The sequence below is a fragment of the Rana temporaria genome, chromosome 11 (assembly GCF_905171775.1).
Source record: "Rana temporaria chromosome 11, aRanTem1.1, whole genome shotgun sequence".
Classification (NCBI taxonomy): domain Eukaryota; kingdom Metazoa; phylum Chordata; class Amphibia; order Anura; family Ranidae; genus Rana; species Rana temporaria.
The window spans coordinates 119,950,173-119,977,891 of NC_053499.1; the positions used below are offsets into that span (position 1 = coordinate 119,950,173).

The 27,719-nt window shown below is 43.5% G+C and overlaps 1 protein-coding gene across 14 annotated transcripts in view; it reads left to right on the forward strand.

Moving 5' to 3' along the window:
- AHNAK (AHNAK nucleoprotein) overlaps window positions 1–27,719 on the forward strand; it is a 98,502-nt gene that overhangs the window by 7,223 nt on the left and 63,560 nt on the right. For 11 of the 14 annotated variants that reach the window (XM_040328952.1, XM_040328965.1, XM_040328964.1 and 8 more), the window contains exon 2: window positions 22,906–23,014. The exons of 1 other annotated variant lie outside the window; for it this stretch is intronic. The gene's annotated coding sequence lies outside the window, so the exon portion shown is untranslated. The remainder of the gene's footprint in view (window positions 1–22,905; window positions 23,015–27,719) is intronic. 2 more of the 14 variants (XM_040328954.1, XM_040328955.1) reach the window with 2 other exon arrangements.

The following is a 27,719-nucleotide window of genomic DNA, read 5'->3' on the forward strand; positions in this document are numbered from 1 at the left end:
CTTGGGTCTTTAGGCAGCATATTGGTCCGGTCCTTAAGTGGTTAAGGTATCCCAAGACCTTCATAAACTGCTATCTTTGAATGATCACTGGATGCCATGTTGACAATGGTTGTTTGGAGTGGTGTTAGAGTGACCCAAAATAATACAGAAGTCAATTAATAGGATGGAGGTGACATTACCTTCCACAGAGCATATTTTCCTTAATTTTTTTAGGGAGCCAAACCTTAATTAGGATGCATAACTGCTTAAAGGGGTTGTAAATGTACAATTTTTTTCCTAAATAGCTTCCTTTTCCTTAGTGCAGTCCTCCTTCACTTACTTCATCCTTCCATTTTGCTTTTAAATGTCCTTATTTCTTCTGAGAAATCCTCACTTCCTGTTCTTCTGTCTGTAACTCCACACAGTTCACACTGCTGCGAATTCAAAATCGCGGTAAAATGCGCGATTTTACAGCGGTTTCGCGGCCGCGATTTGCCGCGATTTCGGCCGCAATTCAATGTAAATCGCGCCCGAAATCGCAAAAAGTAGTACAGGAACTACTTTTTGAAATCGCAGATGCGGCGTCGCACTGATTAGGACAGTGCCATTGCCGACAATTGGCGCCGATTTGAGATGCGATTTGACATGTCAAATCGCATCTCAAATCGTTCCAAATCGTACCCAGTGTGAACCAGGGCTAAAGAATTGTGGGAACTGATTTGGTTCATTGGCTTTGGCACCGTTGCAGAATGCGGGTGGTGGCTTCAGTCTTGGTAAGATGGCAAGACATTGCAGGAAGCAAGGATAAAAGCATGTACTTGCAGGTTTACTACACTGTAGGAAACGTATAAATTCCTGCCAGTGACAGACTTGGGTTAGATGGCATGCATATATTGTCCAAACTCTACCTAAAGTGTATGCAATTGAATGCCTTAGGGAGGTCGGGATATTTGGGGACATGCAATTATAAATTTAATATGTAAGGATTTTAGACTTTTGTGGTACGTTACTGCTTACATTTGAGCATTGTTGTATATTTTAGACAGCTTGTTTGCCTTCAGTGTGTGCCCATAGTTTGCATAGTTTACTAGGCTCTGGTGGTTGAGCTTTATTTAGCCCCCTCAAAAAAAAAAAAAACCTGTTGAATTTTTGGAGCTGTTTTTAGCTGTGCATAGTACTAGGGGTTGTGCAATAACAAATTCTTCCCAGGACCATCACGAAAACATCTACTGCATGTTCACAAGGTCTAACCTGGAATGTCAGCTTATTAGATGGGGGGGTAAAAAAAGCTGCGTTTAGTGGGACAGAATATGATCAGCCTGCAAGGAGCACCAAAGGACCCGTATGGGATACGTCCTCCTAATCTGATAATCTGCAGAGCCAAGGGAAACATTCAGGGTGTGGTTCCTTCAATAGTTGAGCTGAAATTGAGCAATCACGTAAATTGTACAAAGAAACTTGTATTGTTGGTGTAACGTGTCAAATAGTCTACAGCTGCAAGGCTGGACAATCGTTTTCTGACCATCCCCTTCTGTGCACAAACAATCGACGTAGAATTACATATTACACTGTGGGAACTGACAAAAAGTTGTTCGGATCTGCTATTGGCTGCATGAATAAAAAGTCCTTGCTGTATCTTATTGTATTATTTACTGGACGGGAAAATGACTGGGTTTCTTTACGGCATGGGTAGGCAGCCTTCCAGAGGTTGACATCTACCTGGACAACATGGAGGAGATCAAAGATCCGGGGGGGGGGGAGGCTAGGCGGCACCCTTTAAAAGAAAATATATCAAGCTCGCAATTAAAATACATCAGGAAGAAGACATAGAAGTTGATTTACTAAAGGCAAAGATACTGTGCACTGCAAATGCAGTTCACTAGATCTGAGGGGAAGCTCTGAAATGAGGGAAAGCATTGCAATGCACAGACTATTTGCCTTTAGTAAATCAAACCCAAAGTGTGTCACAGTAGTGTCCTCTGCCCCCTTTACATCACCCCCCACAGTAGGGTCCTCTGCCCCTCATAGCATTGTCCTCTGCTCCCTTCACATCAGCCTCCCATTGTAGTGCCCTCTGCCCCCCATAGCAGTGTCCTCTGCCCCCTTCAAACCTCCCCCCACTGTAGTGTCCTCTGCCCCCTTCACATCACAACCCCCCCCCCCCACAGTAGGGTCCTCTGCCCCTCATAGCATTGTCCTCTGCTCCCTCCACATCAGCCTCCCATTGTAGTGTGCTCTGCCCCCCATAGCAGTGTCCTCTGCCCCCTTCAAACCTCCCACCCTCTTTAGTTTCCTCTGCCCCCTTCTGCCAGTAAAAGACAGAATCACGTTTAAGGCACTCTGTCTGACACACCCAATATCTATGGGAAAAATTTAAATGTCACAACCCCAATCTCGTTCTGCGATCCACCAACCAAAATCTACTCCAGATACCCAAAGCCAGATACAAGTTCAAAGGAGAACGAAGATTTGGAATCCAAGGACCCAGACTATGGAAAGCTCTACCAACCAGCATCCGTTTGGAGGTGAATCACCTGGCCTTCAGAAAAAAACTCAAAACCCATCTTTTCTGAGGGCAAAAGTACAGTAGGGAAAGGATACTAAGCGCCCAGAGGCGATTCAGTTTGCATGTGTTGCGCTATATAAGTTTCTCACTCACTCATCACCCCCCCCCCACAGTAGTGTCCTCTGCCCCTCATAGCATTGTCCTCTGCCCCCTTCACATCAGCATCTCATTGTAGTGTCCTCTGCCCCCCCCCCATAGTAATTTCCTCTGCCCCTTCAAACCTCCCTCCAACTGTAGTGTCCTCTGCCCCCATAGTAGTTTCCTGCACCCCAATGCAGTGTTCTCTCTGTCCTTCACATTACCCTTCCCACTCTGACCTCCCTTGCCCCTTTCCCCTCACAGTAGTGCCCTGTACCCCTCCCCAAAGCAGTGTCCTCTCCCCCCTTGACATTAACCCCCCTACGGTAGTGTCCCCTAGAAGTGTTCTCTGCCCCCCCATTGTAGTGTCCTTTGCCCCCCTCTGCCTCTCAATCCCTCAAAGCAGTGTCCTCTGTCTCTCTCATCATACCCTCCTCTGCCCCACTGTCTGGGGTGTATTTAGGTTTTGTGCTGCCCTAGGCCTGACTAAACTCGTGCACCTCCTAATTTAAATATGACCCACCCCTTCCTGTCAAGGCCACACCCCTTTGCGGTTTAAGACCCACCCTGAAATTTTCAAGTGGGGACACTAGTTCTGATGGCCTGGCAGGGGGGGCAATGGATTACCTTAATTTGCATAGATTTCCTCTCACTTCCTGTTTGGCTATGGGACAGGAAGTGAAGGGAAATCTCTGCAATGGGGCAGGGATGGTAGAAAATTAGAAGCAATGCCCCCCCCCCCCCCACAATTGCAGAATGCCAACGACCCACATACTGGAAGCAGTGCGGCACATTTATGGGGGCGCTAAACTAATTTGCCTAACAGTGTGGCGTAAGCCGGCGGGGACACTGTCTGTGCTGCCCCCCTGCAAAGTGCTGGCCTAGGCCAGGATACAGCATTGCCCACTGTAGTGTCCTATGTCCCCAATAAAGTGAAAGCAGTGCCCTATGTTCCTCTATCCCCCCTCCATTGTCTCCTGTGACTCCTTTACATCATCCGTCTTCCCCCCTCCCCCCCATCACATCATCCTTACATTCGGCCACTGACTATTTTTCAAAGAATAGGTAGCAATTTAGTGTTATGTAAGATTTAAATAAAGTCTGTTTTAAGAAGGTGGACATCTTAATTGTAAAACTATTTAATCCCTGTGAATTGTGTATAGCCATATATCAATAGGTGAATAGTGTTGTTCAAATGGAGAGACAAATCTAGGTCAGTAATGGCAGCCCTATATGTCTTTCTTGACCCTAGCCTTTATGAGTCATTGCAAGAATATGTGCGATCTCAATGTAAACCTTGGCAATGGTAACTTCTATGTTTTTCCATGACCGGTTTACCTATAGAAAGCCATCCAGACAGCAATAAAGGTGTACCTTTGCAATAGTTTTCAGTCATTACTTTATTTATACTTTTATTGGTGAATCACTGTTTGTCTAGGACAAAATAGGTAAGACCTGCTAGAACTAGAGTATTGTGCTACCTCACCCTTGATAAACACAATAGGTGCTGCCTAATCCATATCTTTTACTTATTCATTCAGTGTTTGCTGGTTGATTCATGTAGACCTAAAAGCCATTCTTGCATTTATCTGTAATAGGCAATTGTTGCTTTATAATATACAGTGCAAACTTAATTTAAAGGCTTTTAAAGCAAATTTCATTTGTGTCTTTAGGTATAACTGCTTTAAATTTGAATTGAAGGATCCATGTTGTTTTAGATCCATGTAAGGGAAGCATGTGACTTTCCCAACTGACTATTTAATGCTTGAATCACACCATGTTAAGTCTCCAGAGATGGGCACGTCTAGGTAACGTCTGTCATTGATGGACAAACGCATTTGACAATGCTGTGGTATAAGGTTACTGCTGTTGTCCTTGTTTGAGCTGAAAGGATGTTCGTTTTAGATGTGACTATTGTGCAAATTGTAGATATCAGGCCAGTTTTTCTTAGTTGGTGTAAAGCAGGGGTGCCCAGCCTTTTGAAGAGCGGGGGCCACTTAAGCAACTTGGTAACCAGTCGTGGGCCACAATGAGTGGAGCGGGCAGATGACAGGTTACGGCTATTCTATAGGCCCTCCGATTCGATCCGCCCAGATGGAGGATTGGATTGGAGGTAGGCAGGTAGGCAGGCGTAAGCGGACAAAAGACTATTTACATCTGCTGCTCTATAGAGGTGAATTTAGGGTCTGATTGGATCGGGCCGATCTTGTGAAAACAGACTAAGACTGCTTTCACACTGATGTGATGCGGTTTGCGCACACCGCTGGTTCAGAGTAGTGCACCTGTGTCTATCCTAGCTAAACTTTGCCATAGACTCCGCCTGTGGCAAAAGCCGGTGCTGTACAGGAAGCATCGGCTTATGGGGCTCTGCTCCACAGCTGCTTTCCTTCTCTACCACCAGCTTCATTCACAACACTAATGCTGTGTTATGGCTGGTCGGCAGCCTGCGATCTGGGCTTGCCAACCTGCCATTCCAGAGCAGGAGGTCACAGGCCACATCAGAGGGCTCTGCGGGACACATGCAGCCCCGGGGCCACTGGTTGGCCACCCCTGGTGTAAAGTAACCTAAATATGACCCAGCCATATACTGTATTTATTGGTGTATAACACTCACTTTTTTACCCTGAAAATGGAGGGTAAACTGTGCCTGCGTGTTATACGCAGGGGGCTGTGGAAAGTTTTTTTCCTGAAACTTCCCTCTTAAAGTTAGGGTGCGTGTTATACGCCTGTGCGTGTTATACGCCGATAAATACGGTACTTTTTTTTCCCTCCTGAGGAACACAGAGAAGTAGATGATTGTATCATCTAACTATATATTTCTCTATACCTCCAATGCCCCTAATTCTGCTCTTATTGTAGGGTAGTTTGAGTCTTTCCAGTCAAAGTTTAGCCTGACAAGTATTTGTTTCCCTTGTGTTCCATCATCCTAGGATATCTTCTGAGGACGACAAGGCATACTGATTAGTAGTCAACCGTTGAGTACCATCTGGACAATGGTCACCTAATAATGGCTACCTTTATTTTTTAGGAGTATGTGTATAAAACACGCAATATTTAATAACTTTTATTTAGTGGCCTGATGTTGACATTCACATGTGTGGTGCAACTGGAAGCCTTTATATCCTTTTCATTTATATAGTTCAGAAAAAGTTCCTTTTCTTTTGGTTGGCTGGTACTCAAGTCACCTTTCATCTGGCAGAGACTGTATGTTTTATGTAAAGTGCTGCCAAGAATACAGTGGGTGGACAGAATAATGGAAATGGCAACATGAAAAAAGGATTTCGGCTTTGAAGTAACAATATCACAATTACAACTGTGAAAGTCATATTAATTTGGTGCATTGTAAGTAAAGCAGTGCATGTCGACTATCAAATAGGTGTGTCAATTCGAATTTTGTTATGCAAGGTTTGTAAGCTTTATGAGACAAATCGTAGCGCTTAAAGAGAGCTTGTTTCTGAATTGTAGGTGTATTGGTACAAAAAGTACTGAATTTTGTTTCTCCCGCCACCCAGCTAAATACTTATTAAACCTCAAAATCTTGCTAGAAGCTTATTTTTCATTTTCATTTTATAACTTTTTTCTTAAGCACAAGTAGAGAGTTAAATTTATTTTCAGCTAAATACTTACGGTACTTGAAATTGATATACGGTATATAGTTTACATGCAAATAGATTACAATCCTTATCCTGGGTAGTGTTCTTATAATCTACATTGCAGCGTAAGTTAATTTTAGTTCTTCTTGGGTCACCTTGCTGTTCATTAGACAGAGCTCATGATGATTGATTCATTGATCCAATGATCAGAAGAATAAAAAGGAAGTTGACATAAGAAGCTACACTGAAACTTATGTCTGTCTTGACTGCTGTGTGCCACAGGTATGCGGTGGAAAAGATTTACAAAGCTTGTTGTAGTTAAAGCGGAGGTTCACCCTCAAAACATGTATTTAACATTCCATTCAGCATAATTCCAACATTTACATTTTTTTTTTTTTTGCTGTACATACCGTCTTATTGTTATTTTCCACCCGACTTCCGGGTTCTCACTCCCGCGGGAGTAGGCGTTCCTATGCAGAGGCTAGATGATTGACGCCTTGTGAAAAACTTCCCCCCAGCGCATAAGGCGCGTCACCAGTTTTCCGAAAGTAGCCGAACTGCTAGTCGGCTCTATACAGTGCTATAAGGCGCCTGCCGTGTAGAGCTGACTGCGCAGTCGCCGTATAGAGCCGGCTACTTTCGGAAAACTGGTGACGCGCCTTATGCGCTGGGGGGAAGCTTTTCACAAGGCGTCAATCATCTAGCCTCTGCATAGGAACGCCTACTCCCGCGGGAGTGAGAATCCGGAAGCCGGGTGGAAAATAACAATAAGACGGTATGTACAGCAAAAAAAAAAACGGCATAGTGTAAATGTTGGAATTATGCTGGATGGAATGTTAAATACATGTTTTTAGGGTGAACCTCCGCTTTAAGGCTTTACATGCATGCATTTCAGATATGCATTTTGCTGTTTATGTAGAGTTCAACCCTAATGTTCATATGGGAGCAGTCTATATAAAATGACAGCATATGCAAAGACGGACAAAGTGCATTGGAAAAAAAGAACCTTGCTTTACGGTCACAGATGGTGAAGAATGAACACTTAATAGGATGATTGTTAAATGCAAGAGAAGACAGACTCCAAAATGAGTACACAATTAAATCAGCACTAATGTAACCTAGCCTCAACTAAGACTGCACATCATGAGCTTCACAGAGCATACAAGTATGGCAGAGCTTCCTCTTCATAAATGTTTTGTATCCAAGGTCAATACACATGGACAAATAACCTGGTGTACAGAGAAATAAACCTGGATCCCCATAACAATAGAAAAGAGTAATTGGGTGAAAAAAAATGCCTCCGATCACGTCTCCTACATCAGGAAGAATTTATGTTATAGAGAAGCTTAAGCCCTGAATATCTTTTCAGCTGTTAAACATGGTGGTGAGTATCCCATAATATTATGGGTCGTCATCTTATAGAAGTCAGTATGTTGGATGCTCTACATCAGGGAAATTCAATTAGCGGACCTCCAGCTGTTGCAGAACTACAAGTCCTATTAGGCATAGCAAGACTCTGACAGCCACAAGCATGACACCCAGGGACAGAGGCATGATGGGACTTGTAGTTTTGCAACAGCTGGAGGTCCACTAATTGCATATCACTGCTCTACATGGTCATATAATGTCAAAGTAATATAGCACCCAATTACACAAGAAAAAAAAACGAATTCGGAAGTGGTGTTATAAACCAGAATGATGTTCCATGGCCTCTCTGCCCACCTATTCCAAATAGTATTGAACTCAAGGTTTTGGTGAGCAGAGTAAATTCCCACCTTTATCCCTTAAAGAACTAAAGGGCTTTCTTTTTGAAGAAGGGCATAGTATCCCACAACAGGACTTGAGAAACTCCAAGTCGAGAAACCATATTTCTTATAATGTGCTTGTGGTAAGGTGTTACTGTTGGGCTTTATTAAAGGGGTTGTAAAGGTAAATGTTTTTTCACCTTAATGCATTCTGTGCATTAAGGTGAAAAAACATCCGAGTGTTAGTACCCCCCCCCCCCCCCCCGATTACTTACCTGACCCCTTGAAAGTCCCGTGCCGTGAACGAGCAGGCTTCTCAGCCGTCTTCCCGGCTTATTCATTGGTTGATTGAAAGCAGAGCAGCCATTGGCTTGCACTGCTGTCAATCGCATCCAATTTTGTGGCGCGCCGGGGGCGGGGCCGAGTGATACAGTGAGTGGCTATGGCCGCCGGCTGTATCACAGGAGCGCGCCCGCAAGCATTTTAACACCATGCTCGCTCGCTCGCATGGTGTAGCGTCTTTGCGGGGGCGGGGAGCCAGGACAGCCGCCGAGGGACCCCAGAAGACCAGGTTCAGGGCCACTCTGTGCAAAACGAGCTGCACAGTGGAAGTAAGAATAACATGTTTGTTATTAAAAAAAAAAAAATCTTTAGTGATCCTTTAAAGCAGAAGTAAACCAAAAGATTTGACAGTTTCAAAAAACAGTTCCATTCCCAGCACATACAAGGAATGTAACTGTCACATTGTATGTGCTCCCAACCAAACTGTCAAACCATCAAATGGCTGGTGTCATAACTGATCACATGTGCAGCTCCATGGCAGTTGAAGATTGAAGATGGCAGCTTCCTTGGCCGAAAAGGATAAAAGGGTTTACTCCCACTATAGTGTTTTCGATGATACTGTCTAAAGAAGCGTGAATTAAATAAATTGTAATCTTTAGACTTCACTTGGAATTCGAAGGACAGAAGAGCTGCAGGGAGATATGAGGGATGCACTTCAACATTTTATTTTTGAAGAAAGCATACATCTTATAAACAACAAATTCAAATGTATTACAGGAAATAAACACTTTTACAAGATAATGCTTGAGAATCTCCTTGTTTATCAATGTCACCTCTTCTTCAAATGTATGTCAATTCAAAAAAACAAACCTGTTTACTACATCTCTGGAATACATAGACGTTTTCTGATATTATTATTATTATTTTTTTTTTAATTTTATCCCTTAAAACTTACTGCAAGTGTACTAAAAAAAATTGTTGTGTCAAATTGATATAGCTGGATTCAGAGACAGCGCCGCAACTTTAAGGCGGCGTAGCGTATCGTATTTACGCTACGCCGCCTTAAGTCAGAGAGGCAAGTACTGTATTCACAAAGTACTTGCCTCCTAACTTACGGCGGCGTAGAGTAAATGGAGCCGGCAAAAGCGCGCCTAATTCAAATTAGGATGAGGGGGCGTGTTTTATGTCAATGGGGGGTGACCCGACGTGATTGACGTTTTTTACGAACGACGCATGCGCCGTCCGTGTACATATCCCAGTGTGCATTGCTCCAAAGTACGCCGCAAGGATGTATTGATATTCACGGACGACTTACGCAAACGACGTAAAATTTTCAAATTTCGACGCGGGAACGACGGCCATACTTAACATTACTAGTCCAGCTATTTGATGGAATAACTTTACGCCTGAAAACACCTTACGTAAACAGCGTATCTTTACTGCGACGGGCGCATCTAGTCATTTACATATTCTACGCCGAACTCAACGGAAGCGCCACCTGGCGGCCAGCCTAAATATTGCACCCGAAGATACGACGGCGCAGGCTGTCGTATCTTAGCTAGGTTTAAGTGTATCTCAGTTTGAGAATACACTTAAACTTACGACGGCGCAGATTCAGAGTTACATCGGCGTATCTACTGATACGCCGGCGTAACTCTCTCTGAATCTGGCCAATAGTGTTCTTTTTTGGCATGACATCATACCCCATCATCTACCCCATTTCTGATGGATTACAAAGAACACAGACCTCTCCTCATCTCACCCCATTCCCAAAAAAAACCTCCTTGTGTACAGGTAGAGAGAACTGGAAGTTATCCTCTTACAAAGTTCGACGGGTATTTTTTGCACTCATCAACCAGACATAAAACACTTTCAATGGGGTATTTAGCAGACTAGAGGGTATCCCATTTATACTCACAGTATTTGCACTAGAGCCCACTAGTGTGACGTCAATTTGCTTTATTTTCTTTTAATAACAATCATTACGATCATGTGCAAGCAAAAATAAAAACAATTTTGTTTATTTTACCACATTTACTAAGCCGAATTGCCATTAGTAAATCTCTCCTAGTGTGTTAGAAATGCCATCTCTTCCTAGAACTTGGTTACAGTAATGGCTGTGAGAGTTAACAGATGCAGCCACATTTGCTGTTATACAGCAGCAATAAACATTAAGCCATGAGCTAATACATGGTACTTAACACTGTCCTGACTTGTAGAATTTCTCAGAAGCCTGCAAACTCTAACATGTCCCAAAATGGCTTCTTTACTCCTAGTGCACAAGTGTTTTGGATTTATTTATAAAAGCGGAACTTCAGTAATTTTTTTCATCTTTCCATCTATTACATCCTCTGCCCTTGCTGTTTTAAAGCGGAGCTCCACCCTAAAGCGGAACTTCCGCTCATCGGATTCCCTCCCCCCCATCCGGTGCCACAATTGGCACCTTTCAGGGGGTGCAAATACAGATACCTGTATTTGCACCCACTTCCGTGCATACAGTCTGCGGGTAGACTGCGGGTAGTGCGTCACTTCCCGGGTCTCCCCCGTTGTGTTCTGGGAAACACACGGCTCCCAGAACACAACGGTGACCAGTGAAAGACGCGCAGTGCTGCTCGCGCATGTGCAGTAGGGAACCAGGAAGTGAAGCTGCAACGCTTCACTTCCTGATTCCCTCACCCATGATGGTGGTGGGGGCAGCCGAGAGACGAGCAATCGCTCGTCTTCTGTTGCCGACGTTGCTGGACTCCAGGATAGGTAAGTGTCCTAATATTAAAAGTCAGCAGCTGCAGTATTTGTAGCTGCTGGCTTTTAATATTTGTTTTACGGCGGAGCTCCGCTTTAACTTTGGATAGTAAAAGATTAAAATGATTGCGCAAATACCGCGCAAGATAAAAAGTTGCAATGTCCGCCATTTTATTCCCTAGGGTGTCTGCTAAAAATATATATATAACGTTTGGGGGTTCTGAGTAATTTTCTAGCAAAAGAATGATGATTTGTACATGTAGGAGAGAAGTGCCAGAATAGGCCCGGTATTGAGGTGGGTATAAAAGCCCTGTATTGAAGGGGTTAATAAATAAAATAAACCTTTACAACCCCTTTGAGTGTCAAACCAACAATTTGCCAGGGTGATAAATCCCAATAAGACTCAATTCTCAAAGCTATAACTTGTGTTTTTCTGCCATAAACAACTGTTATTCTGAGCCATGTGATTTTTAATGTCGGCTCTCGTTGCTCAAAATAACAGTTGTTATGGCGAACAATGATCATTATAGCTTAGTGAGTTGAACCTTTTATGTGTAGTGTCTCAATCTACTGCTGGTAATCGTGCAACTTGACAGAATGAAGTGTGCATGCAGTTCACACCTTCATTTCCTCCTCATATGGAGGAGAAGAAAGTCTCTTTTTATGAGCCATAACAAACAGTCATCGTAACTGCTCACAGGGGTAGCCCTAAATGGCCCAAGCCCTAAATGGCTCCATCCTAGCCATTTAGCCATTTGTTAGACATGTGCGTTCCCGTTCGTAATGAATGGATTTTCGTCCGAATTTGTTAGTAGTCGTACATTTGGATCAATTCGAAAAGCTGAAAGAACCAAAATACGAAAATTACGGAATTACGAATAAGCAAAATAACGAACAAGCGAAAATACGAACGTACAATTGGACAATCTTACTAAAATACGTATTTTCATTCGTATGTTCGTATTTTCATTTGTGTGTTTTGTAAACCCATTTCTTTGTCTGTTCATAAATTTGTGTACTCATATCGTTCTTTCGATTAGGCACTGGGTAGTGTAGTTAGTGAGTGATGTATCTTACTTAATATCTTAGCCAATCAGCTTATCTCTTTTGTGTTGAGTCACATTGGACAGTGTAAAGCCTCGTACACACGATCGGACTTCAAACAGACTTTTCCGTGGATTTTTGTTTCCGAAGGGAGTTGGCCGGACTTTTCAACCCGAAAAAGTTTGTCCGATAGAACGTACACACGGTCAGATTTTTGGAAAAAGCTAATTTTGAAGTTTATTGGCAAAAAGTCCGATTGTGTGTACGGGGCTTAACCTCCCTGGCGGTATGATTCTGTCTGGAATTACGTACCAAAAGCGGTACAATTATTTGCAAGGAAATTTGGTGTTTTATACTGTAGGCCTGTAATTTTTAGAAATAACTCACTTAAATCTGACCAAGCAAGAGTCTTGTAGGCATCCCGGGTATGATTTTTTTTTTAAAACAAAATTATAAATTATAATATAATAAATAATTATAACAAATAATAATATAATTATAATAAAAATTATTCAATAATGTAATCAACTCAAAATCACTGAAATTTGCTCAGTTGCAGAATTGTCGCTGTCATTATTTTTTTTTTTTTATGACGAATTTCCCCGCAAATCGCTATCGCACATTTCTGCAAGTGATTATAATTTATTATCGCTGTTTTCTAGCTGATCTAAAACCATTTTTGACATAAAGGGACACTTTTGGACAATCTACAGTTTTTAGGCAGAAATTACATTTTTTATTTTTATAAAAGTACATGTAGGGCACTGGGCAGACCACTAGGGACAAGGGGTGTGTATTTTTTACATACAGTACTGTAATCTATAAGATTACAGTATACTGTATGTAAAGTGTTTGTTTACTTTTTTGAATTTGGTGCCGTTCTCCGCTCCCGTGCGTCGTAATGTCGCAGGGAACGGAGATCGGCGGCACACGGGGAGACTGTGAATCGAGCGAGGAGGTCCCGCTCGCTCACACAGCGGGGTGGCATCGCTGGATCCAGGGACAAGGTAAGTAACTTGCCTGTGGATCCAGCGAAAGGTAAGCCGCGCTGCTGCACACTCTGCACGTCCAGCCCGAGCGTGACTCGGGGTTACCGATCCTAACATGAAAAACCAACCCCGAGTCACGCTCGGGTTTACCGCCAGGGAGGTTAAGAGAAAGTCTATCCTAATATGGATTAGCCGCGTGTTTTCGATGTATTTACGAAAGTACAAAATTACGAATCCATTAAACGAAAATTATTATCTAACAAAATTACGAATTTAGAATCAACGAAAATAAATTAGACAGAATTTAGAATCATTCAGTATAAACGAAAATAAAACTGTTACGAAAATACGAACGGGTCCAAATAGGAAAACTTGCCTTTTACGAAATTACGAATCTACGTAACGAGACGAAACAAAACAAAAACTACATTTTTTGTTGTGCACATGTCTACTATTTGTTTCTTTGGGTATCAAACTTTTAGGCCTGTCCACATCATGTCAGAAAAACGCAGCTCACTGATATGGCATGTCCCTTTGGTCTTGTTCATACGATATCAGTTGAGCTGCAGATGTACAGTGTGAACAGGGCACAGAGAACGCACTTGTTTTCTATGTGCCCTGATCATATGTTGATCTGTTCATAAGTTGAGTAGGGCTGGTGGTCAAAGCGACCAGCAGTATCCCAGCCGTTATTTTTCAATTGTTGATCAGAAAATCACAAACATGTTTACTACGAGTTACACCTCACAGTTTTAATTTCCTCTGGTTTCATATGCAGGGCCGATCCTAGGCAGGGTGCGCAGGGTGCTTTGCACCCAGGCGCCTGCAGAGGTGGGGGCGCCGATGTGTATACACACACGAAAGTGCCTCAAAGTAGCTACTTGCAAGTACATTTTTGGACGTCCCGCAAGCGCATTGCTCCAGTGTGAAAGCACCCAGGCTCTCACACTGGGATTGCAGATGGCTTTTTTCAGGCGCTATTTATAACGCTAAAGTGCCTGAAAAACCCCTCCAGTGTGAAAGGGGTCTAATGGACCATCTTCTCTACTATTGTCTGCAGTCTCTGACCATCTCCTGTACTATGTCTGCAGTCTCTGACCATCTCCTGTACTATGTCTGCAGTCCCTGACCATTTCCTGTATCATGTCTGCAGTCTCTGACTATTTCCTGTATTAGGTCTGCAGTCTCTGACCATCTCCTATATCATGTCTGTAGTATGTCTGTGGGTCTTTCTAACAGACTCTCTAAGGCCCCATACACACGTCCGAGGAACTCGACGGGCAAAACTCATCGTTTTGCTCGTCGAGTTCTGTGTGAAGCCGCCGAGGATCTCGGCGAGCCAACTTTCCTCATTGAACAACGAGGAAATAGAGAACATGTTCTCTATTTGGCTCGACAAGGAACTCGCCGGCTTCCTCGGCCGAAAGTGTACACACGCCGGGTTTCTCGGCAGAATTCAGCTCTGATCGAGTTTCTGGCTGAATTCTGCCGAGAAACTCGGTCGTGTGTACGGCGCCTCACAGAAGCCAGGTCCCAATAAAGTACTCTGCTTCTCTTCCTGTATTTTGTTTATTGTTAAGAGATTGTGTAAGGATCCCAGGGTACTGAAGACTTTGTGGGGGATCATCTCTGTGGTTGAGTTGTTGCCATAGAAACATTTGTAAAGGGAAGGAGTTAGTAAAATGACCACGCCCATGTGGGGGCGCCAGAAATATTTCTGCACCCAGGCGCCTGTGACCCTAGGATCTGCCCTGTTCATATGTATTTTAAAGCTAAAGTGTTACCAGGGTAGTGTTTTCCCCAGGGCTGTGGAGTCGGTAGATAAATGTTTTGACTCCTAAATGTTTCGACAATCTAAATTTAGTAGGAGTCGGAGTCGGTGCATTGTTTGCTGACTCCGACTCCAGGTACCCAAAATTTCCTCCGACTCCACAGCCCTGGTTTTCCCCCATGATATATTTGCTGAAAAATTCCAGAAGTTTTTGTATTTGCTCCGAAACTGGAATACATCTGGCAGAATCAAATTTTTAGCATTATGTATACCCACTCATATAAAAAGTTCTTGTATTGTAGATGGTAAACAAGGCTAGTGGAAGAGTGTGGAGAGCCTTGGTCAGATAGAAACCAGTTATTAAGAAACTCTAGCTAGTAGCAAAGTTGGCTCTCCTTGTGATTGAGGAGGGGCCGGGTCTTAGAGGATATACTTCTTGGAAGAGTTTTGAGAGAATGTTAAAAAGTCAGACAGTACGTGGTCATGAATTCCAGTGACTGGGTGCAGCCTGGCAGTCATTTTGAGGCCCCTGTTTTGCAATACGGGGTCCGATTTCTTCAAGCAGATCTTTACAGTTTTAAATCTTTTCAGAGTAACATTGTCGGTCAACAACTATTTTAAAAAAAACTGTGTTTTTGTGTCTGTGCATGCTGAAAGTTGTATTTTTCATTAACTACCCCAGATTTCTATTCCTCTGACATCTAAACTGCCATACTTCTCTTTCTTGTTTTCCTATTCCCTTCTTTTCTACTATATTACATATGGTGTGGGCATTTATTAAAATGTAATATTCTGATGACCATCCCAACCATTTAAAATTTGTGAAGATATTCTTACAAAGTAGACAATGGCAGCTAAACTACTCGTTTTAAATTTTTTGTTCAACCCAGCGGCTCAGGTCGGAGCCGCTGTACTAACAATCCTCTGTTAAAGCGTAGGTTCACCCTAAAAAACATCTATATACCATTAAATCCAGCATACTTCCGACGTGTACAGTATGCTGGTATTTTTTTTTCGCTGCACATACCGTCTTATAGTTCTTTTTCACCCGGCTTCCGGGTTCTCACTCCCGCGGGGAATAGGCGTTCCTATGAAGAGGCGTAGATGATTGACGTGCGGATAAGGATCTGAAAATATCCGAACTGGGACTCGGCTCTATACGGCGCTATACGGCGCCTGCGCACAGACTAGGAGCCATGTAGAGCTGACTGCGCAGGCGCCGTATAGAGCCGAGCCCCAGTTCGGATATTTTTCGGAACGCATGACGCGCCTTATCCGCACGTCAATCACATACGCCTCTTCATAGGACGGCTATTCCCCGCGGGAGTGAGAACCCGGAAGCCGGGTGAAAAAGAACTATAAGGCGGTATGTACAGCGGAAAAAATAAAATACCAGCATACTGTACATGTCGGAAGTATGCTGGATTTAATGGTATATAGATGTTTTAGGGTGAACCTCCGCTTTAAGCTATTGTGTTCTGTCAGGGGGATGCCACCCCCCCCCCGCCCCCGCCAGAACACTTCGGTCAACAATCTCAGCCATTGTCTGAGAGCACCGATCTTTTTGGTTAATGTATCTTCGACAGAATGGTCTTGGTAAATCTAAAGGAAGGAAGGAAGGTAAATCTAAATGAATGACCAGCCTTCGACAGCAAGCAAAGAACAACCATCCTACTTCAACCTCTCTTTATATACGGTTATCTACTACATTCATTTACACTCAAAGAATGTAATACAGTGAAACCTTGGATTACAAGCATAATCTGTTCCAGGAGAATGCTTGTAATCCAAAGCACTCGCATATCAAAGCGAGTTTCCCCATAGAAGTCAATGGAAACAAAGATAATTTGTTCCCCACTGACTTCTATTGTATGCAGTACCCCGTTTGGCCAGAGGTGGGGGCGCCGGAGAGACTAAAATACTTGGATGCACTCGGAAACCCTTGGAGAGGTTCGGGAATGGAGCATTTCCAAGTGCATCTGAACGGCTCCGAGTGTCACCGGCAGCCCCCGCACCTCTGTCCAAATGTGGTACTGCACACCGCAGAGGCTTGAATCCTGCTCGTGTTGTGAGACAACACTCGCAAACCGAGTCAGGATTTTTTTTAAAGTAATAGCTCGTATTACGAAACGCTCGTTAACCGCATTACTCAAAATCCGAGGTATTACTGTATATTGCAGCGTACCAGTCCTTAGATCTGGTGGCTGCATTCATTTGTTGTAGTCCAGAGATAGCCGGAGACAATGTAACTGATAGCAGTACAGCACAGAACGTTGTCAGCTCACAAGATTTCTGGAGAGTTCAGCGGATTTATTTTTTGTACGTTTATCAATCCGATATAGTAAAACGCTTTCAGTGGCATATATAACAGCCCAAAATAGAGTAAATAAGTACAAATAATTGTTCAATTCCTCATGCACTTTATGTTACAGTACCAACTGTTTAGAAGAGGTACTATCAATGTACGTTAATACAAACTGTCCAGAACTGTTCTTGAAAAATAAGAGTATAAATGGGAATTGTAGCGTGACCTCTGTGGACTTTGGCCTGATTCTAGCTATATGTATAAATAACAGGGAAAGTTCGACCAAAAGCCATTTTCATTGGTGATACAAATGTGTTGGCATAATATATGCAGCAATGTGTGAAAAGGAAATACCTTGAGTTGTGAAAGTTTAGAGGTGAGAGCTGTGTATACAGTGAGAGTGCTGATAAATGCATCCGATAATGTATCTTACTAATGTGTGTATTACGGAATTGTACAAATATTAGCACGCCCTCTTGACTCCCTGATGACCAACACCCTCCAATTCTGTATTCACTCCTACGCAGCACTGTGTGTGTGTGTGTGTGTGTCTACAAATCCCTGCTAACCACATTTTGTATAGATTGTATAGATTGAGACGAGTTTGTAAGAACATAGTAGTTGCGTACAATCATGTAGCGGCCTACAAACAAGAGGAAAGGGATTGTGTGTATTCATTTTATGTAAAATACATACATTGTGAAAAAAGTTTTATTTTTTTAACATTTTAAAGCTACACACTAGCCCAAGTAAGGAAACTATAATGGGTCTAATTTAAAGCGTCTCAATGCAACACAAACACAATGACTCAGGGATCTTCGGAATCTGGTAAGTATGTTAATCCATCAGATCATTGAATCATTTAGCATGTTCGTGCTTAAAGGTGACTAAGCACGGATGTGCAAAATGCACCAAGGCACTTAGTAGATGACTGAAGTTGCCCAAAGGGTGGCGCTAAAGAGCTGAAACAAAAATCCACGGATTTGTCCGATGGAAATCCAATTGTGTGTACGAGGCTTTAGACAGGCCATAGACAGTGCACATTTCTTTCCTGCAACCATGGGGCAATGCTAACAGGGGAATCTCACCCGCCGAGACATTGTATGCTCCCAGGGAAAACAGTGATTGTTTTTTTTACATGCAAGATAAGTATCATGCTTGTTGTATATAGGTTAGACCTAGAGATGTGCAAGCAAGGCTGTGATTGGTTCGCAGGAGGTTGTGAACACAGTGGGAAATCCGCAAACTCTGAACTTTGCAGTGAACCCAATTGAAGTTCATAGTAGATGAAACTAGCTATTTTTTTCTGGCCCGTTTAAAGAACAGATCCAAGTTATTGTTAAAAAGAAGGATGTGAGTAATTGGGCACTGTCATAGGGGTCACATTCCAATGCAAAAAGACAAATGTTAATACCATTCAGCAAGGCAAGCAATTTAAAAGAGAATATTTAAAATACTAAAATACTTTACATACTAAGCTTGGGGGATGCCTTAAAGCTGAATGCAGGTTACGGAACAGCTAGAGCAGCGGCAGGCAACCTTTGCCCTCCAGCTGTTTTGAAACTACAAGTCCCATGAGACATTGCAAGACCCTGCCAATCACAGGAATGACTCCTAAAGGCATGATGGGATTTGTAGTTTCGCCACAGCTGGAGGGCCAAGGTTGCCTACCCCTGAGCTAGAGGTACCGTAGTCCTTTTAAAAGTGGCAATTAAAAAAAATATATATATATATATATATATATATATATATATATAAAAAGGTGTGAGGTTTACTTAGCCCCGTACACACGACCGAGGAACTCGACGGGCAAAACACATCGTTTTGCCCGTCGAGTTCCTTGTGAAGCCGCCGAGGATCTCGGCGAGCCGAAATTTGCCATTGAACAACGAGGAAATAGAGAACATGTTCTCCATTTCCTCGCCGAGGTCCTCGTCGGCTTCCTCGGCCGAAAGTGTACACACGGCCGGGTTTCTCGGCAGAATTCAGCTCCGACCGAGTTTCTGGCTGAATTCTGCCGAGAAACTCGGTCGTGTGTACGGGGCCTAAGATATTAATTCCAAACCCTTATCCAGGCATGCAAATGTTCCTTCTTCCTGTACCACAACAGGTAACATGCCTTTTAACATTAGGGTTGCTGATCAGGAGGGCCACCTCATCCCCACATCCAGCCCCCACAAGGGAGGTTAGGCTGATGGGGGGGACATTAGAATAAGGTGGCCACCAGAAATGTACCCCTTCAAAGGGAATAAGTACATTTTTACTTATTTCTAAGCCGGTTCACACAGGGGCGACTTAGCCGCCTGACAAGTCGCGCTCCGCTCTGTTCAATTGAACTGTTCTAATAGGAGCGACTCAAGTTGCTCCGACTTAAAAAAAAGGTTCCTGTACGACTTTGGGGGCGACTTGCATTGACTTCAATACAGAAGTCATTTTGCAAGACTCCTCTGAAGTCGTCTTGAGATCGCCTTGTCGAGTCACCCCTAAAGTCGCGCTGCCGCTCTTAAGGAATAGTCCTTCAAAAACATTGAATTGTTTTGCTGTAAAACTATCAGACCTTCTGCCCAACAATGCTTCCTGTCAAAAATGTCAGAATCCCCGGTAATGTAAATACAGTGTAGGGGGTCCTGGGTGACGTCATTGGCCACATATGGTCATAATGTCACCCAGGATATAGGCTTTGTGTTTAGAGTTCCACCAAACTGCGAAGAAGCTGCATGGTGTAATTAGAATGACGAGTTCCGTTTACTGATCTTGAGTGTAAAGCTGACCATACATGGATTGAAATTCGGCCGGTCACTACTGGATTCATGTATGGGCAGGCTGGTTGTACAGAAGTTGATCATTTGCCGAGTGATGAGTGCCATACTGGCCATTGTATTCTGATAGCGTGGACTTTTTTCCTGCTGTCAAAATACAATTGGTCAGCGGGAAGGATTGCCCCATCACATCGAGTGTGTGGTGTAAGGGGTATTGGCTTATTGTTTTATTTTTTTATTTGTTCAACCTGCTGAATGAATGGAAAAAAAAAATCTTTATGGTCTGGCTTAAGGGATGTGTGATCAGGAGCTAAAAAATGTGTTTGTCATCTGCAAGTACAGAGCCATGTGATGCCTACCCGGTGACAGGGAGTGTTTCCTTCTCTTTGAAGAAATGGGAAACTTTGCTAGAGGATCACAATGGAAAAATATCTTTGTGAAATAACAAGCACTTCCAACACTTGCTCATTATGACCGGGGAGGGGGCATATTTGACCCCTATATGTCCATGGCTCATCATGACTGGACATTTTAACCTTTACATTTCCATTGTTATCGGGCTGAGATGATTGCATTGTTGGGAAATAGATGGAGATTCCCCTGAAATAATTGAATGCAACTATTCCTTTTCAAATTTGGGGGGGGCGCAAACAGAAAAAAAAATTGCGGCCCCACTGTGCCCATCAAATGCAGCCACTGTGCCATCAATTGTCACCACTGTGCCATGCCATCAAACGCAGCCACTGTGCCATCAATTGTCACCACTGTTCCATGCCATCAAATGCAGTCACTATGCCATGCCATTAAACGCAGCCACTGTGCCATCAATTCGCACCACTGTGCCATGTCATCAAACGCAGCCACTGTGCCATGCCATCAAACGCAGCCACTGTGCCATGCCATCAAACGCAGCCACTGTGCCATGCCATCAAACGCAGCCACTGTGCCATGCCATCAAATGCAGCCACTGTGCCATCAATTGTCACCACTGTGCCTAGTCATCAAACGCAGCCACTGTGCCATGCCATCAAACACAGCCACTGTGCCATGCCATCAAACACAGCCACTGTGCCATCAATTGTCGCCACTGTGCCAATTGTCACCACTGTGCCCTTTAATTGTCGCTAAACTGTGCCCATTGATGTCACTGTGCCCTTTAATTGTCGCCACTGTGCCCATTCATGCCGCTGTGCCCATTGTCCCCACTGTGCCTATTGTCGCCACTGTGCCCATTGATGTCACTGTGCCCTTCGTTGCCGCTGTGCTCTGTAAAATGCCCCTTCCCCCCCCCCCCGCAGCACTTACCTTTACTGGAGTCAGCCATCCATGTCCCTCGATGTCTTCTCCCGCCCTCGGTGATGCTTCAGTCAATCAGGTTACTGGTAGCCAGAAACGGTCAACCTGATTGGCTGAGACGCCTGTCAGTCTTATCCAAGGAACACACCCCCTTAGGTTCCCTGGATAAGCTTCCGGAAGGCTGAGGGCTGTACTCGGAAAGCCGCTGGCTCTTATAGGCACTTCCGTACAGCCAACCAGCTGCCGTTATTCAGGTGGTCGGCGCTCAAGGTCCGGCCATCTGAATAGACCAGCGGCAGCGGCGACAATAACATCGATTCATGCAATGCATTGAATCTATGTTATTAGACTCGGTGGCGGTGCGAGAGCCAGAGGGGGCGGCGCTCCAGCGCCCTCTATGGACGAACCGCCACTGGTATCTAATAAAAGTCATTGACTTATTGTTGGGATAGCTGTTTCTTTGAGAATGTTCCCCATCACTGTTCAGCATTTGGACTCATGTTATAAAACACTGGAGAAAAAAAATGCACATATGTAGAATCCTGATTTTGACACCTCTAATCGCTTCCAGTTATTAAGTTATTTGATTAGTTACAAAAAAGGAGGTTCTCCACTTTCAAAGAATGTTTTGATGTGTATGTGTCTGTATGTTTTCTTTCTTCCAGGTTTTATAAATGGGCTGTGCTGCAAGACAAACACAGACATGTAGGCTGTAGCTCTTGGGGGCAGGAACTCCTCTCTCTTATGTTTGTTTATATTTCAAACACTTCCCACCATCTTTTCAAGAGCACATTTTTACTATCTAATTTGTCCATCTATCCTCCACATTACCCATTCTAATATGCGGAGCTGGAAAGCCAGGAGAACAAAGCCAGCGAAGACGTTCAATTACGACTTCCAAAACTTAGAACAGAAACGACAAATTACTCAGCTGTTTTATTTGCATTTGTACAACTTCTCTTAGAACATGACTTTTGTAAATACAGTGGTGCTGAAAGATATAAATCCTAGGCAAACAAAAAGAGAGAAATCATCCATAGCAACGTAATAATTTAAATCTTGATTTTTTTTATTATCTAAAACTTAACTGGTTGTTTGGGCTAGACACTTTTTTTTCCCAATTCTGATGCTTTTGATTTAAACATTTTGTAGATTTTAATTTTCTAAAAACAGTTGTCCATCGTAGAAAAAAAAAACCTGATTAAAATCTCCAGAACTGCACAAACAAAGATGACCCTTTCTTGTCCACACCCTCCACTGCAATTCCAACAATCTGTATTCCTCCAGCACAGGAAGGTGAGCTGTGTGTGGTATGGCAGGGAGGGGTTGAGCTTCGATCTTGTTATTCCTTTTTTTTTTCTTAAACTTCTAAAGGAGGTAATATAGTCCAGCTGATTCCAGAAACTGGAGAATTTTGTTTCCACCCAGCCCCCATTAGACACATTCCTTCCCTGTTTGCTGCCAATGGAGTCAATCTTTCACCAATACATGCCTAAGATAAGGTCTTCGCTCTTTAAGATGGCTTTTTTTTGCATAAAACTGACCCACAATTGTCTCATTCTATTTATAATGCATGTACATGGATTTCTTGGTATACAGATTAACAGTAATAAAATGTATTTGTAGCCTTTTTCTTTTAGCTGTGGATGGAGTGGAGAAGGATTAAAACTTGTGTCAAGTTATATTGTCATTGAAGGCTACATAAAATATATTTACCCTTATTTTTTGTCCTGGGGACAATCTTGTTACCACGCAGGTATTGAAGTGATCTCTCCAACAGCAACACAGACAGATCAGCTTTGCAAAATTCCCTTCCTGTTGTCCCCAAAACCGTGAGGACTCATTATTGCTGTATGATATTTTGAGTAAGCATTAAAAAAAATTCTGGGCATCCCATTGATAAACAGATTTTCAAAGGGCACAGAGAAGTGGTCCCATCATCGTATCTTTAGGCTGGGTTCACACTGGTATGACACGTCTGTTATACGACTCACCTTACTTTGCGCTACGACACCAGTCCCACATCGGTCCTACTTTTGATCCTACTTCCACCCTACTTGAATGAACAGGATAAGATTTTGCTCCGACTTTGAGATAGTCTGATGCCTCATACACACATACGGGATTTCCAACGGGAAAAGTTCCCGAGGGGAAAGCCGAGAACCTGCTCAGTTCAGTCTTTCCCCTACACACGGCCGGTTTTCCCGACGGGAAAACTGCGATGGAGCTTTGGCTGGGAATCCCGGCCATGTGTATGCTCCATCGCAGTTTTTCCCATAGGAACGCCTTTTTTGGTAGAAAACTGCCAAAAACGTTTTTGGGCAGTTTTCCCGTCGGAAAAACTGCAAGGGGCATACACACAGCCGCGATTCCTGGCCAAAAGCTCTCCCGTCGGGAAAACTGATCGTGTGTACGAGGCTTGAGTTGTCCTTTGATCAAAACAATCCCAGTGTGATATAAATTCCTTTTACCATGTCGGATGTCAGAAGTCGGATGGTTTGGACAAGGATCCGACTTTGAACTGACTTCAACGATATTCAATGGGCTGAAGTAGGACCAAAGTGGGACCAAAGTAGTGCAGGAACCTTTTTTAAAGTTTGACCAGTTAAAGCGGAAGTAAACCCATCTATTTGATAGTTTAAAAAAACAGTTAACATTCCCGGCATGCCGGAAATGCTAGATGTCACATTTGCTTGTGCTCTCAACCAAACTGTCAAACCATCCAATGGCTGGTTTCATAACTGATCACATGTGCAGCATCGTGGCTTGCAGATTAAACAGAGGCCAAGATGGCAGCTTCCTTGGCTGAAAACAATAGGAGGGTTTACTTCCACTTTAAGGATGGCTCTCATAGGAAATCATTGATTGATTTTGCTCCCAAAGTTGGAACGTATGTCGTACAAGTGTGAACCCAGCCTAGGGTATGGTTTGTGATTGCAAACACGCCAGATACCAGGACTCATTAATTATTTTGTAGGCTTTCTATACTTGTGTGTGTATATATATATATATATATAGGATGTTTGAGAAAACAATTATAGCTTGTTGCTGATCATGCCCTTCAGCCTTTTTTCTGGACTTTGTGGTTTCCAAGTGGAAACCTCACAATCTGTAGCCTATAGCTTGACAAATGTGGTGAAATGTGCTCTGTATGTGTGCTGTTATCCAAGGACATTACACAGAACCCACAAGACTCTTGTCAACATTTACAGATATCCTTTGTACAAGTTTCACCAGCTTATCTCAATAGGACATTTTTTAGGATAAAATTCCATCTATAGGCGGTGTGTTCCCCCCCAACATCTAACAGACTTCCCGCTATTAACTACACAGAAACATGCCAGAGTCGAAAAGCCGTAGCCTCCCCAATGCCCAAAACATCTGACTTGACCACACAAAGCCAGCCTTGACAAAATCTTTACTTGTTTTGTGTGGCTGAGTTGCAGCTGTTACGGATCTGCTACTGACATCATTAGTCTACGGGTTACTGATACAGTTTTTAGGGAACTCCATACACTACCCTGGTAATGGCAAGTTGTGGGAACTTTAGGATCTGTATAAACACATTTGCAAACAGTCTTCAACCTCCCTGGCAAGACCTGGGCTAACATTTGTGCCGACTAGGCGTTATAACTGAACACCAGGCAAACAGCTGAATACACAGATGAAGTACATATATGAGACCTGTTTTATCTACCAAAGGATTTGTAGTTCTGTCTATCCAGTGCTGAGATTTACACAGCTCTGCCCCACAGCTCAGCCCTATGGAGCAGGGAATGGGATCTTTGCTGCAGTGTTTTGTTATCACTTAAGCCTTGTACACACGACCGAGGATCTCGACGGGCGAAACACATCGTTTTGCTCGTCGAGTTCCTTGTTAGGCTGTCGAGGAACTCGACGAGCCAATTTTCTCCATTCCCGTCGAGGAAAAAGAGAACATGCTCTCTTTTTGGCTCGTCGAGTTCCTTGACAGTTTCCTCGTTGAAAAATGTACACACGACCGGTTTCCTCGGCAAAAAAAAAAAAAACAGCAAGTTTCTTGCTGGTTTTTGCCGAGAAACTCAGTCGTGTGTACGAGGCCTAACATGTATCCTCCCTACCGCCACCCTGTTTTCTGCCAATTGAGTCCATCATCTCCCATCTCCTCTATCAGCAGAATGCTCAAGTACACCTGATTTGCTCTGCATAGTGCTTCTCTGCCCCATCTTTGAGCTCAGTTGGACATACAATATGGTAGATTTTTAAGAAGTGAATACCAAGTCAAATTATGGTACTTGTACTGCTTACGTTCAAAAAAATAAATTTAATAATGTATTATTGATTACAGAGCTGCATTTAGATCCACTTTTAAAACAGTTGGTGGAAGTGAACCTTGGATTGCGTATAGTAAAGGTAACCATACACAGAAAGCATTTTGAGTGGTTCCTGATGAACCAGTTGAAATTTAAACCATGGGTGGCCTTGTTGGCATCCCTCCGCCCAACATCCTTCAATCTAAAAGTCGAACGATCAGCATGGAAAAACATGCCAAACAGCAGCTACATTTAATCAGAAGCAGCCACTGTTCGGCTATTCTGACAGCCACGCCAATCAGAATACAATAGCCAACAGTCAGTTATGCGTTCAGCTCCATGGTTGAAAGTATGGCCAGCTTTAAGCTGGCCATAGATAGATCAAAATTTATCCTGGCCAACAAGAATCCACCTATTGCCATTCTCGTTCCAGAGAAGTAAAAAAAATGTTTCTGTCAAATAACGTTTTTTATTTAAATAATGCAGTTCACAGATCGTAATAATACACATATACCAAAAGGTCAAAATGGACATTTGCCATAACCAGAGAAGTCAATTTAATGATCACCCTTGATCATTGCTGTAGCCAGTTGGCTTAAAGTGGTTGTAAATCCTTTACAACCACTTTTTACTACAGGTAAGACTATAATAAGGCTAACCTGTAGCTACTGTAGATATCTCCTAAACTTGCACAGTTTAGGAGCTATCCCCTGTATCAGCATTAGCCATCGGCACATGCACACTGAAGCAACAGCTCATTCGTGCCGTTGCTTCAGTTGATGTGCCGTTACCGGGAGTGACGTCATCGCGGCTCCTGCCAATCACAGTGCTGGAGCCAGCGATACCTGGAAATAACTCCGGGAGACATGTTGCCAGCCAAAGCACATCTAAGGTATGTATATCATTATGCCTTTGTTTTGCGTGGGTTTACAACCACGTTAAAGGATAACTAAACCTTTGTTTTTTTTAATAACAAACATGTCATTCTTGCCTCCTCTGTGCAGTTGGTTTTGCACAGAGTGGCCCGATCCTCCTCTTCTGGGGTCCCTCAGCGAGGCTCCTGGCTCCTCCTCTTCTCGAGTGACCCGTTGGAGAAGCACACTCCCTCTGGGGCCCTGCGTCTATTGACACAGACCGCAGGAATTGTCCCCGCCCCCCAGCTCCCACGTTATTGGATTTGATTGACAGCAGTGGGAACCAATTGCTGCGCTGCTATCAGTAAAAAAACACAAGGGTTTACAACCCCTTTAAGCGCTGACTAGTGTATTCTGACAATGGGGGAGTCCCCGTTGTCCGAAAACAATAACACAGTGAGGAGGATCCCCCCATGCACCTCACTTGTGTGAACAGGGGAATCTGCTCTGTTTTGTTAGATTGGAAAAAAAATGATCAATATATAGCCAGCCTTGGGTTAGACCATGGTTGCACCAAATTAGTAATGGAATTTAGATCTGCTGCAGCTTCAGTTGGGATTTCATAAAGCCTACTTTTGTTTTTATATTTTAGGGCAGGTGTCTCCAAACTTTCTAAGCAAAGGGCCAGTTTAGGAGGGCCAGACTAGGTAGAAAATGTCCTGGTGTCCAGTGGGAGTAAACCATGCCCTGTCTTTGGTGTCAGTGATAAGAATAGTGCCCCATTGTTGGTGTCAATGGAAAGAATCCTGCCCCATTGTTGGTGTCAGTGGGAGAAATAGTGGCCTATCATTGGTGTCGGTGGGAGGAAAAGTTGCCCATCATTGGTGTTAGTGGAAGGAAGGTATTGTGCCCATTTTGGTGTCAGTGGATGGAATGATGCCTCAAGGGCAGGGGCGGACTGACAATTCATGGGGCCCCCAGGCAATAGAAGATTATGGGGCCCCTGGGCTTACAGATGGCCACCACGCCAGAAGGCAGTGCAGAGGCGGGGCAGCTAAAATCTCGGGATTTTCACATCAAAAGCCAGTCGGTTTCGGACATATCAGAGACAGATCTAAAAAAAACATAGAGTTTTACATACTGTCCCTGGCTTTACTGAGCCTGGCAACCCTGATGGGGCCCCCTAGTGACTCAATGGTCAGTCCGCTCCTGCCCAAGGGCCAGATAAAGGCAAGCAACGTTTGGAGACCTCTGTGTTAGGGTGTGTTAGGTGCTGTTCCTTGTAAGCAACTCCTGAGTCCCTCAAAATATGAGCAAATCTGCATTTCAGATTTCCAGTAGGATTAATCTTGTCCATACGTGGCTACGTAGTAACCATGAATGTGTACATTTGTATGCAACTTTCTACATGTTGGATTAAACAA